The 14,452-nt window shown below is 41.5% G+C and overlaps 1 protein-coding gene across 1 annotated transcript in view; it reads left to right on the forward strand.

Moving 5' to 3' along the window:
• LOC124779465 (chondroitin sulfate N-acetylgalactosaminyltransferase 2-like) overlaps window positions 1-14,452 on the forward strand; it is a 395,654-nt gene that overhangs the window by 227,826 nt on the left and 153,376 nt on the right. The gene's annotated exons all lie outside the window — the stretch shown is intronic.

Genomic DNA, 14,452 nt, shown 5'->3' on the forward strand with positions numbered 1-14,452 from the left:
GTATACCAGTTTCTTCGGCACTTCAGTGTCGAAGTGGAGTGACGGCAGCCCCACTGTACAGTCATGTAAATTACGGCTCTAGCAAGATGTTAAGATATGTTGAACTACAAGGATCAGTCGGAGCTGAGTGCAGTCACATAATTTGGAAGAATGTGAAATAACGGTAATTATTATTATTATTATTATTATTATTATTCACGAGTGTTACGTACGTCGTGTTTTGAACACATTGTGAGTAAAGTTAACACTGTTGTGTTAAGAAGTACAGCATGAAGTAAATGGCATCCCTTGAAATAAAGTTTCAAACAAAGGTAGTACCAATTTTTTTTTAAGACTGTCACAGTTACAGCACCACAACGTCGACAAAGAGACGGCCGACGTCATCTTCTGCAGCGAGAGAGAAACTTCTAGAAAACATCAGGTATGAGAGCTACAGGAAAACTGCGAGGTGACCCTGATGTTCTACATCTAGGACGACAGCTCTCACTTGTGCGGCGGTCTGTTACAGTCAGATACAGATAGAGATACAGTCACTCCAACGAGGTGAAGGTGTTGTAGAGCCAACATCAGTTCTTGCCCTTCTTATAACGCAACTGTCAATACAGTTTTCAACACTTCATCCGGAATTTTCTCAGTCCGTCAGATGTTATGCATGATTAGTGTGATTTCTTTCAGACTTTTTTGGATCACCTGAGTTCAGGAGTTCTATAACAACAGTCTTAAAAGATGTTTTGTTGTTTTTCAGACATTTTTGATTTATGTAGCAGTTTCAATTCCATTTGGTTGTTTTAATCTGGTTTCGTTTATAGGAACTGGTTTTGTGGGTTCAGTTCAATTTATAAGTTTTTTTTTAAATAACTGAAAAGTTCTCTACAGTCTTCTTGGCTGTTGAGAGGCAACTGTCCACTTTCCTTCTTGAAACAGAGTTCATTTGTGTACATTCTCTCTTGGAACTGTGCAGAAAGTTACCTTGGGCCGTCTGGCATCCATTCACGTGGGTACATGTCTTCCTCAACTCGTTTTCAGTTTCGTTACGTTCCAATATTGTTTCCTGACCCATTTGCTTGTTTCTCTTTCTTCCTCAGCTCAAAATGGCTCTGAGCACTATGGGACTTAACATCTGAGGTCATCAGTCCCCTAGAACTTACAACTACTTAAACCTAACTAACCTAAGGACATCACACACATCCATGGCCGAGGCAGGATTCGAACCTGCGACCGTAGCTGTCGCGCGGTTCCAGACTGAAGCGCCTAGAACCGCTCGGCCACTCCGGCCGGCGCTCCCTCAGTAATTGATAACATTCGTCTCTTCTTTGTCGCTGAGCAGCTCTGTATTCGATTCGTTCTCACGTTAAAGCTCCATCCCTCATTACAATAGACGCTGACTGATAACAAACAGCCGGCTGGTGTGGCCGTGCGGTTCTAGGCGCTTCCGTCTGGAACGCGTTACCGCTACGGTCGCAGGTTCGAATCCTGCTTCGGGCGTGGATGTGTGTGATGTCCTTAGGCTAGTTAGGTTTAAGTAGTTCTAAGTTCTAGGGAACTGATGACCACAGATGTTAAGTCCCATAGTGCTCAGAGCCATTTTAACCATTTGATAACAAACAATAATAGTAAATTATTGATTTCGCACACATCGGAATCTCTATTCTGAATGTCCTATTGTATTTAGCACACCAGACGCACTCGAAGTCGTTTTTAATTATCTATTTGTTTATTTTCCTGTCCATCAATTCATATCTTTAACCACCCTAAACATAAAAACTCGTTACGTTGTTCCGTGACTTCATTATTAATTTCTACTATTTTGTTGTCGATACACTGATTACATATTATTCTAATTTAAGTGTAATTGATTTTCTACGATACTTTATAACTTATTCTATTAAGTTGCTCCATTCGATTTTGAAGTTCATCTACACTAGAGAGAAACCATACAGTTCCAGCAGCGAAAAGATGGTGGCTCACGTAAGCTATGTTATCAGATTTCTTCCTTTCCCGGCTCTCAGGACTGAAAATTTTCGTCAGACTGATAGTGCAGTTTTGGTGAAAATGAGTTCCCTTGACTGATTATCCTTTCTGTTCTCAGTTTCTCACTATCCTCGAAGAGTTCAATGGAAACTTAAGCTTGTACTGACGTACGCTGAATCAATGTCTAGTATGTCACTGAAAGGCTTTTTCGAAATCTGTGAATCCCAAACAAAGCCGTAATTCATATTCATTGATCCGTTGTATGTAATTTCGTTCTACAAATGTAAATTGTCAATTTTGCTGTATTAGCGTGTTCCTTTACGTGACAAAAGTATAACACTTCATCCACAATGTAAAATTTGAGTGAATAGCTTACATTATGGAAAGGGAGTTGATATGTCTACAGTCACATCTATCTTCTTTCTAGTGGAGGAGAACAATACGGTGTTTCTAAAACATCCTGTACACAATTTTGCAAATTCCTTTTGATCCAACAAATTTTCGCCTTTTTCTCCATTAATACCTTTGAAATAATTAAACGGCGATAGATGAAAATTGGTGCTAGACTGGGATTTTACGCTTACGCGAGCGGTTGCCTTAACGGTTTCCGCTACCCGAGCACGTCCCCCGTCAGACCAAAATCTCGATTTGCCGCACAATGCTGAGTAGTGTCCTCCTGCCCATTATTCCTTTTCTCTCGCAGCCCTACCGTATTCCTGAGAGAGGTCAGACAGCAGTACGCATCTGGACTGGAAGATCGACATGCCGGCATCGTGGGCGGCATATGGAGATTCGGGTTGACAAGGGAACCAGCTCGTATAGCCGAATCGGTTAAGGCGGCCGCTCGCGTAAAGCGGGAAAGCCGGGTTCGAATACCGGTTCGGCACCAAAAAAAATGGTTCAAATGGCTCTGAGCACTATGCGACTTAACATCTAAGGTCATCAGTACCTTAAAACTTAGAACTACTTAAACCTAACCAACCTAAAGACATCACACACATCCATGCCCGAGGCAGGATGCGAACCTGCGACCGTAGCGGTCGCTCGACTCCAGACTGTAGCTCCTAGAACCGCACGGCCACTCCGGCCGGCGTTCGGCACCAATTTTGATCTTTCACCATTGGGTTATTTCAGTGCCCTCAAAGCAGCAAAAATACAAATATTTATATCGCCATGTATATATATATATATATATATATATATACGGCTGTGAATCGACACAATGGAGCCGGCCGGGGTGACCGAGCGGTTCTAGGCGCCTCAGTCTGGAACCGCGTGACCGCTATGGTCGCAGGTTCGAATCCTGCTTCGGGCATGGATGTGTGTGATGTCCTTAGGTTAGTTAGGTTTAAGTAGTTCGAAGTTCTAGGGGACTGATGACCTCAGAAGTTAAGTCCCACAGTGCTCAGAGCCATCTGAACCATTTTTAACACAATGGTGTCTGTTCTTTCAGATGTACATACCTACATAACCATTTATTGAAGCTTTGATCATTTCCATCGAAATGTCATTATGTTCTGCCGCCTCTTCTCTAATCACCTTTCTAATGACTTGTTTAATTGTCAACTTTATGTACAGCGTCGTGCATAATTTGCATCAGATAGCTGGGATCAATTATGACGTGCTTTGTGCTCTTAAAGCAGTCCCGAAAGCATCTCAGTCTTTTCATGTGGCTCCATTTCAAGTAATGCAAACCAGAGAATGTTTCATCAGGAAGGATAGTAAGTGGTCCAACCCTAGTGATGCACATCATACGGTAAAATGTCTATGTATGTAAAGCGTTGCGTTTGAGTTTTCCACACTCCTGAAAGTTTGCATTAGTCTCGCTTAGGCTGCTGTAGGGGCCTAATGTCATTAATAAGGCCATCAGCGGTTACGTGTTTGGAGAGCAAATACAGCAACGTCAGTGCAGCTTAAGTAAACCTGCCGCGCTGTAGCCCAGAGCATGAGTAGATGACAGGGGCTGTAGAGCTATGTATATATATATATATATATATATATATATATATATATATATATATGTACTACTGCTCTACAGTCCCTGTACGCGGGGTGCGTACGCTGAAGCTGAGTGCTTTATAAAATTATGAATTCTTTTGCGCAAGTTTCCAATACCTATCATTTCAGGGAGTTTGTTTTTAAGTCTATCATACGGATATTATTAGGTGAATATTCTATCCAGATGGTTTTATCGTAAGTCTAAGAGTACAATTAGTGCTTCCGAATATTCTGCTCTGCAGTTACGTGTGAGTCAACCTAATGATGCATGCATCAGTTTTTTGGAGGTTTCAGGTGTCAATTGGTTCAAATGGCTCTGAGCACAACGGGACTTAACATCTGAGGTCATCAGTCCCCTAGAACTTAGAACTACTTAAACCTAACTAACCTAAGGACATCACACACATCCATGCCCGAGGCAGGATTCGAACCTGCGACCGTAGCAGCCCCGCGGTTCCGGACTGCAGCGCTAGAACCGCACGGCCACCGCGGCCGGCTGTATTTGAATACGCATACCTATACCAGTTTCTTTGGCGCTTCAGTGTATAAATCACTCTCTTGACGCAATTGACATTTAGAATGTAAGAATTAAAGCATTTAGCAAACGTTTTTAGAACGACCTTACTGCATGACCGACCTTTGCCAGTCGACTCGAGTCAGCTATGACACTGAACTTTCTGCCTCAAAGTTTTCGGCCACTCAGAGGCCGGCACAATCCTTGCTACCAATTAAGGGTCTGCTTGGCTGAGGCAATAGTAAGCGACTATGCCGCCCAGAGTGCGTTTTTAAGCATCAACTTGCCGCAACGACGCTTCAACATTGGGGCTTGCTGCATATCATATATATCATTTCTCAAGTCAACATCACTTTTTCTCGACAGATACTAATCGTGCAGAAATGAAATGAGCGTATGGCATCGTTGGCGGGGAGGCCCCATACAGGGAAGTTCGGCCGCCAAATGTAAGTCTTATTTAAGTCGACGCCTCATTGGGCGACTTGTGCGTAGGAGATGAGAATGAAATGATGATGAGAAAAACACAACACCCAGTCCCCGAGCGGAGAAAATCTCCAACTCGGCCGGGAAGCGAACGCGTTACCACACAGCTAAGCAGGCGGACAATCATGCAGAGATGACTGAGGTATCGTTAAAAAGGTTTTTTTAACCGGCTTCTGACACTGCGCTAAAACTTGCTATTTGTGGCAAATTTTAACGTAGGCAAAAGGGCATCTTGCATGCCCATATTCACCCATATATTTTACGATGCTAACTTATTAATCACGAATAATTTTCATATTATCTTATTATAAATACCATTTTATTTGTTTTAAAGTACTTATTAGCACGATAATTATCATATACAACATTGTTGTGGACAATAACCATGACAACTGCGATAGTCCATTATCTCTAACCGTCCTACAAGGTGACTTTTCTAAACAAATATAGTGTCCGAAACGACAAACATATTTGTCATTGTCACCTTGAATTGTCATTTACCTATTGCTACTACGGTCTAACGTGCTTACTGTAACAGAAAATGTTTGCCAAGTTAAATTTGTAGGTTATGTGGCCGTACTGACATCCGCTGAACTCTGCCCAGTGCATAAGCCAGAACCAAACATTCCGAATTCAAAATCCATTTTTAGACACCTGGAAATGTATATGCAAGACTGTATCACAAACTCATGATAATTATTTCACGCCGTTCGGTTCAATTTTAAAGATGTTTTCTCTTCATTCCTACGACTAACCTTATCCCAACGACTGCATTTATTCCAAACGCTGGCATTATTTAAAACTATAAAAGTGTCAAGGTTTCGCACCGATTTCCTGGTTGCACTATGTTACACTTGGATTGACTAATTTGTCATAAATGTTATAACTTCCCCTCTTTCTGCCCAATTCAAAAATTCTATCGCAGTGTTCCCTGGACTGAGCAGAACTACAACTTTAATAGAAAATAGGTGAATAACAAGCAGTTTTCAGGCCAAAAAGATCTTGCCCAGAACAAATTCTAGTTCTGAAGGTAATTCTCAGACATAAAAACGTGGTTTCTGCCTTTGCAGATTTAAAAAATAAAAATAAAAAATAGAAAAATGTAACAAGCTTAGAACTCAAGGGAGATGGACTCTCTCAGTAACCTTTCATTTTTGTATTAGAAAAGGTTATCCAAGAGTGCCAAAAACTTACGTTGAGGAACCAATCAAATTTTGAAGCCAAATATTCAGACTGCCTAGTTTTGAAAAATGACTTGGTGATTCTATGTTCTGACTTCCACAAAAACAAACAGAATTTTTAAAGAAACAGTTGGGCCCAAAATATCATTTGAAAACACAGGATATGTGTCTAGAAACGGTCTGGTCCCAAACTTGTAATGTAAACAAGAGAAAATTTTGGGCTGAAAAGACTGATTAGGAAATTCGTTCCTACAAAATGGAAATAGGATTCAGACTTACAAAAGTTATCTACAATAAAAAACTAATTTCAGAATACACAAAACTAATACATTACAACGGCGTCATCAAAGCAATGTCTCTTTATGGGGTGAAATAGTTATTTTATCCAGAAATACAATGAAGAAAAGCAAAACAGAGAACAAGAAGGAACCAGGCAAATTTTAGGACCAAATTATGTTGAAGAAGGAACATACAGAAGAGCAAACGAATAAACTTAAAAGTGTGCGATCGTTAATTCGCAAGCAGTATTAAATTCTGTGGGCATATGAAGGGAATGAAGATAACCACACTAACAAAATAGTTTGTAAAATTATATTGGTGTAGCAGTAAAGGTAAAATTGAAACAATAAAGTGAATCGAAGCAGTAAAAGAAGGCCCGAAGGGAGCACACAGAAACGTTTTTAGGCATAAAATTCACAACTGTACTGTTGGTCTGGCAGAAAAACCCAGGGAGACCTCAACAACTTGGTTTCAAGAGTGGAAAGGAGCCCATTCTGAGAGAACGAAACTGAGTTGGGCGCAAAGAGAAGCCAAAACGCATTTCTGTAAGTACATCGCGTGGTCTAGTAGGGTCAAAAAGTAAATAACATAATAATAAACGATTTATCAGACCTGATCATGACAATGCTGCCATGTAAAGGAAAGTCTGGTCGTTGGACGGCGGTAAGAAAGAGCAGAAAGACCACGCAAATTTCCACTTGCTCTAGTTAATAGCAGCCTTTTGTAAATGTGGGTAGGTATAAGACAATGCCTAAAACAAATAGATAGAACCAGATAGTATCTGATTAGGAGATTATGCTGAACAATTTGGGTACATAACATCAAATGGTTCAAACGGCTCCAAGCACTATGGGACTTAACATCTGAGGTCATCAGTCCCCTAGCCTTAGAACTACTTAAACGCAACTAACCTAAGGACATCACACACATGCATGCCAGAGGCAGGATTCGGAGCTCTGACTGTACCAGCAGCGCGGTTCCAGACTGAAGCGCCTAGAACCGCTCGGCCAAATCGGCCGTTAACATAACATCCACATAGTATTTACGCATAATAGTAAGAACCAACATGAAATGGAACGATCATGTAAAATTACTTTTATCAAAAGGCAGGCTTCGATTTTTCTGGGAAATGGAGCACATCCGTAAAGAAAAACGCATAGAATACGGTAGTGCGAGCAGTTCTATTGGTCCAGTGTTTGTATTCACTACCAAGTACCCGTGACAACGGAAATCGAACAAATTCAGAGACGGGCTGTTAGGACCGTAACAGTTTGATCTAGTCCACCCGAAGGTGTAACAGAAGCACTCTGAGTACGTAACTGGGAATTTTTTGGAAGGAAGACGTTCATCTTTCCCTCGCCCAGTACACGAACAGTATAAGGAAGACAATCGATAATACTGGTGTGATTGCGATGTACCCACCCCCATTCACTGTACAGTTACTTGTGTAACGCTTGTTCAGATGTAGAGAAAAAGACCGAGGCTATGGAAGGTGGTCAAGTAACACCAGATTGTGCGGAAGAGCAGAGTGGGGCGAATATTTAAAGACTCTAGGCCTTTGTCCGTTAGTGTGTAACGTCCCCACACTGCAGTCGGTTAAACCACGTGACAATGTTGAAGAGTACCTAGCATTCTCGGAAGCAAGGCTATCGGTCCCCAATACTGGGAAACAAGCACAACTCGCTCGATTATGAAAATACTTTTGATATAGACTTAGTAATGAATAAAATAACTGAAGTTTTTGCTGACCTTTCAAAGAAATACATATTTGTATTGGCTGAATAATTTGCTAAATGAATAAAATAACTGAAGCTGGTGCTGATCTTTCAAAAAAATACATATTTGTATTGACTGAATAATTTGCTAGCTTGAAATGAACTGGATAATTTCGAACTACTATGGCCGCCAGTCTAGTTGGATACTCTTCACTCCAAACAAATTGTTTGCAGCAGTGCCATACATAACCTGCAACTCTATTACTTATTTATCGTGCCTACTGAAGCAAATATTTCCTCCAATTGCCGAATTTCGAATTCCTGAACCACAGTAATCAATAATTTTGACAGAAAAATCTTAGTATGGAAAGCAGACTAAGATTACTGCAACACTGAAATGATGTTGAACACGGCAGTACATAGACGTCACATTGCACTAAGGATTTACCTTATCAAATTTGTTTTCAGTTGAATTAAGCATAACAAAAGTAGAAAAGTCTCTATGAAACATCAACTGTTTAAGCAACAGCGAAATGCTGCACACCAAGCGAAGAACTTCTTCTTATTCTCCTTTTCTTGTGCCTTCTCCCTCATCTGCGGAGGGTCGGCATGGTTATCAACGGATCTGACATGTTTAGTTACAGGCATGGCCGAATGCCATTCCTGTCTCCTTCCCTTTACCCTGCAGGACGGATTGTGTGTACCTCCAACTGTAAAACCATAGTGTTATTCTAAAAGTTTACGAAGCGTGTAATTGAGACGGGACTTAGGCTCCAGCCCAGTATTCACCTAGTCAGATGTGGGAAACCGCCTGAATACCACACACAGACTGGCCGAAACACGGACCCTCGTCTTTAATCCACCGGGCGGATCTGATGCGGGGCTGAGTACCTCCCAGCTCGGAGGCAGCGCTTTAACACGCACGACTATACGGCCGGGTATTGCACACAAGCGATCAGTACACAATGACATAGAAACAAAACTGAAGTCCTTTCCAAATTTAACCTGTTTAGTGCCAGTATTCAAATTAAATTAACTAATTGGCTCTGATGGCTCTGAGCACTATGCGACTTAACTTCTGAGGTCAACAGTCGCCTAGAACTTAGAACTAATTAAACCTAACTAACCTAAGGACATCACACACATCCATGCCCGAGGCAGGATTCGAACCTGCGATCGTAGCGGTCACGCGGTTCCAGACTGAAGCGACTTTAACCGCACGGCCACACCGGCAGGCAATTAACTAATTACTCCTTAATAAAAAATACTAGAATGAAGGCCTCTTCGTATGCATTAACTCATGAATTTGTCAAAGGAACAATATTTGATACAACTCTCTATAATTCTGCAATACATTTACAATACTAGTTCACGCAAATACGAATCTTGGTATTAGGAACCAGTCACAGGTAATGATAATAATGCAGACTAGCATACACACTTAACAATGATGAAATACGCTATATTAAATGAAATTACAGTTTTCTAAAGACTGACTGAAATTTACAATTTATAATACGGCTTAATCTAAACCTCAGTCTTACAGCTTTGTGATGGTGGCGTCGACGACCGTCTTAATTTTGTTGAGAGGTGGATTGGCATCAACAATGGTTCAGAATTGCTTCCTATCCAAAATTTGTGACAGCTCATTAATATTCACTGTACAGTTACTTGTGTAATGCGTTTTCGGATGTATAAACAAAGGCCGGGCCTATGGAAGGTTTTTTTCTGTCCACAGCATCCCACAAGTGCCACACGTGCGAGAAACTCACCTACTGTTAAATCGCGACCACAAAATGTATACGAGTGCAGCCGGTAAATAAGGAGCCCGCCCTGTGTCTCAGACGTCATCCTAACGACGCACTCTGTGACTAAAAAGTCCTGTGTGGAAACATAGCGCCATTGCGCACGCCAGGTTTCAACGTCATTGTTAGAAAGACGACCCAATCCTAAGTTCTAGAGCTGTTTGCCATATGGTGTGCCAGTGATTACGATACTTACTTATTAATATTATAAGCATGGGTGTTCGCAGAAATTTTTCCTAGAGAGGGAAAGATTCAAAACTTACAAGTTTTGTTGTAACTGATTTGGTGACTCTGGAAACTTGTCATGCACCAAGAAATAAATTTCACAGAAAGTACACAAAACTTATTGTACCCCAAAATACTGATACTTGTCAGCTTAGTATTTTTAAGGTAGATTACTCATGCATCGAAACAGCAATCACGTTTCAATAGCATATGTAAAGTATATCTTTTGATGTTATTAATATGAATATGGATGCCACATTTTTCACAAAATATTTAAGATTACATCCCCACACAATTAAATCCAGGGTATCTAAAGTGCTACTAAACGAGGTAAGAAGAAATGCACAAAAATAACCTCTGTAATTCCAGGCTGAAACTGAAAATTAAAAATCTGAAATAGGAAAAAAATAATTGAAATAATCATGACGAACAATAACAACAATATCCCATTAATACCCCTCGAAGTGAAGGAACAGAATAAATTTTTTAAAAGGTTCATTCAAATTTGATGACATCCATAACACTTTACCTATAAAACTTGACAGCTGTTCTCATTAATAGGTTTATCGCATCACGATAGTTTAGATTAACACAACTGAAGTTGGACAAAACATATTGTAAAGACTAAATGTTTTTGGGTTGGTTCCGTAAAGTGTAGCGCAGAGCCGATAAACGACGTGATAACTGTGGAAAATCTCCCGAAAGCAAGTGCAGGCTTTGTCTACAGAGGGAGCGACTGTTAAAACTATGTTTTTGAAAATTACAGTAGTAAATTTAATGTGCTTTAAACGTAACCAGTGCTGTACTATTCGTACAACCAGTGTAAATTTTAGTGCTTTCAGCCAACTTTAGACGCAATCTTTAGTGCTGTTAGCTAGCTGCAAACTGCATATTCTAATGATGCTCTTGTTCATTTGAAGACCGAAACCGGCAAATAAAAATACTAAAAGCGACTTGTGGCTGTTTTCAATAACTCAGACTAAAACTGTTTGGTAGAATCAACTTTTGGCATCCCAGGACTGCTCTGGTTTGTCACATTATTGAGTAGTTTGCCAACAGTGATGTCGAATTCGTATGCCTGTAACTGCATGTTGCACTGCGTTGCCAGACTTTGATAAGGTGCCACTCCTGAAGAGCACGTTTGCCGCTCTTGAAATTTTCCCCCTCTATTTAGGAGCAGAAAACGGTATTTTCTATTTCAACTGCTGTATTCGTCATTAAGTATGGAGGTTCACACCTAGAATACAGCATGGCTATTTACATCTTAGCGTACTACAAACCCTCCGTCGTGTAAAACTGAATGTAGGAGCCCTCGAGGGTTTTCTTTTTCCACAGACAAATGGTAAAGTACTACTGATATTCCGTCGTCCATCAAGGGAGGGAGGCATCCTTACGGGAGCTGGGGACTGAAGACTGGCACATATACTGCTCCCATATTTATGAATTGGCAGTCGCCGAGCGCCACGGTGTTGTATCGGTCCTCTCTGCATCTCGTTTAGGGCTCAACGTGGAAACGGGACAAAAGGATTGAAGATATTATGTGGACACTATTCTGCAAATGTACGTATCCATCTTGATTGCAAAACAGCACGTAAACCGCAGCCGCTGAGTGACACCTAAGAAACCCAAGGTATGCAGTGATTACTAAGACTGCAGTATTTCTTTTTGCGTTCAATAATGTTAACTCTGCAGTTTAGTGGAGTTGCAGCAATGATTTCTAAAAATCAGAGAGAATTCTGTAACAAACAAAATAGCTGTATCCAGTTTCCAGAAGGGGGCTGAAACGCCCTGCTAAACCCGCAGGACAGGACAAGTAGTAGGAATTGTGGGAGGGGGCCAGAATGAGCGTCTGTCAGTTCCACTCCAAACATAACACTTTATTTAGTTGTCCAAACATTACAGCGCAAATTCTAAGCTTGAATATCGACAGAAAACGTCTTTAATTCTGAAACGGCTGAAGGCCCATGAATTATATATATATATATATATATATGACAGAAGGCCCTAGGCTTTAACCTTCAATAGTATTTAAGGCCAAGCGATGTCAGACTTGGCTGGTCAGATAGATTGAGTTTTTATTTTTTTTTGAAGCGGCCAAAGGCCGATAAATAACCTTTCAATAGGCAGAAGGCCCAAGCTTTATGACCAATAAGAAACCATACTCCAAAACGGCTGAAGGCCTTGGTTTAAAAAAGCTGCAGCCAATTTTCCAAGCAGAAGGCTCAAAGCATTCCCAAAGTGGGAGGCAATGCACTGTCCTTGGCTTAAGTAAGTAGTGAGGATGGGTGGGTATCGCAATTGTGCATGGCTATATTGTTAAAGGCAGGCCTCACGCGCATAATTGTGGGCTCATGAATCTGTCGTCAATCTATTGTACAATTATGGAATACGTATTATTTTCATGTAGTATGACATTTTTGGGAACTAAAATCTCCTCTCCAAAAATCAACATGGATTCCGCAAACAGATATTGCAAGAATCAACTCACTTCTTTATAAAATGTTCTCGGACTTCTTGTAGCGTCATTTGTCGCCCGACAATATTTTAGGCAAGAGTGTCATCGCGAAAAAGTTCATTCTCATTTCAGGTCTCTAGTCTCTCTCTTCGTCCATGAGATCCAGAGCGCTAAAGCTGATTTCCTGTTCCTTCAGGAAGGCACTTCATACAGGTCCCCTTTCGTTTAGTAAACAAAACTTGAGCTCACCGAGAATGGGACCAGAACAAAACTCGTCGCTCTTACCGGATCGAGCCGGCCGGAGTGGCCGAGCGGTTCTACGAGCTACAGTCTGGAACCGCGCGACCGCTACGGTGGCATGTTCGAATCCTGCCTGGGGCATTGTGGTCTGTGATGTCCTTAGGTTAGTTATGTTTAAGTAGTTCTAAGTTCTAGGGGACTAATGTCCTCAGAAGCTAAGTCCCATACTGCTCAGAGCCATTTGAACCATTTTTTTACCGGATCGAAGTCAGGTGTAAAGGAAATTTTAAGGAGTACCTCAAGGAACTGTGATTGGACAGTTATTGTTTACAGTGTATTAAATGATCTAGTGGATAGCGACGGAAGATTCGTGAGGCTGTTCACATATATTGCAGCGGACTATAAGAAGGAAGCAACGCCAGAAGGCAACCGAACTGCAGGAATACATGAAATCCACTACTGTACGGTTACAATATTAGCGACACATTACTGGATTCATGAATATTGCCCATCCGTTTACGACCCTTACCGGGTTCGATTACTAAAAGAGACAGATAAGATCCAACGAAGAGCGGCCCGTTTCGCCGCAGGTAGGTGAAGACGTTAAGGAGGTGCTTAGCAAACTCCAGCACAGGGTGGGACAACATACTACATGTTACTATATACTTCTCGTCAAAAGACCACAATCAGAAACTCCGAGAAATTAGAGGTAATGCGGACGTTTGCCGACAATAATTCTTACCACACCACGTAAGGTACTTTGCAGAGCATATGTCTAGGTGTAGACGAATATGCCATAAACTCGCAATATTCATATTTGTTTGTTTTCTAAACCTTGTTGACCTTGTAACTTCGAGCACTTTCAGTTCTGGATACAATGGGAATCATATTGCCACCCAGTTTCATTCCCACTGTATCCGTCATTCTACAGTCGCTGCCTGCTGCTATGTACAAGACTTTCAGTTCATCTGAAGGAAAGACGAATTGCTTATCCGTTTGACCTACAGCTTTCCCTTCATGCTAGGATGCTAGCTAATACCGAAACCGCAAAATAATAGCCGGCCGTTGTGGCCGAGCGGTTCTAGGCCCTTCAACCTGGAAACGCGCGACCGCTACGGTCGCAGGTTCGAATCCTGCCTCGGGCATGGATGTGTGTGATGTCCTTAGGTTGGTTAGGTTTAAGTAGTTCTAAGTTCTAGGGGACTGATGACCTCAGATGTTAAGTCCCATAGTGCTCAGAGCCAGTTTTTGGAAAAGAATAAACGGTAACTCTTCTGGTTCAAATGGCTATGAGCACTATGGGACTGAACTTCTAAGGTCGTCAGTCCCCTGGTACTTAGAACTACTCAAACCTAACTAACCTAAGGGCATTACACACATCTATGACCGAAGCAGGATTCGAACCTGCGACCGTAGCGGTCGTGCGCTTAAAGACTGTAGCGTCTAGAACCGTTCGGCCACGCCGGCCGGCAACCCTTCTGTATTTAGGCTGCAATGCAGTTCTTCGTGTTTCTGACACGTCACTAAAATTTTTTCTATTGTACTTGCCGGTAGGTTCATCAGCTGTGTAACGGTGAGCGCACCTC

This window comes from Schistocerca piceifrons, chromosome 1 (genome assembly GCF_021461385.2).
Source record: "Schistocerca piceifrons isolate TAMUIC-IGC-003096 chromosome 1, iqSchPice1.1, whole genome shotgun sequence".
NCBI lineage: Eukaryota > Metazoa > Arthropoda > Insecta > Orthoptera > Acrididae > Schistocerca > Schistocerca piceifrons.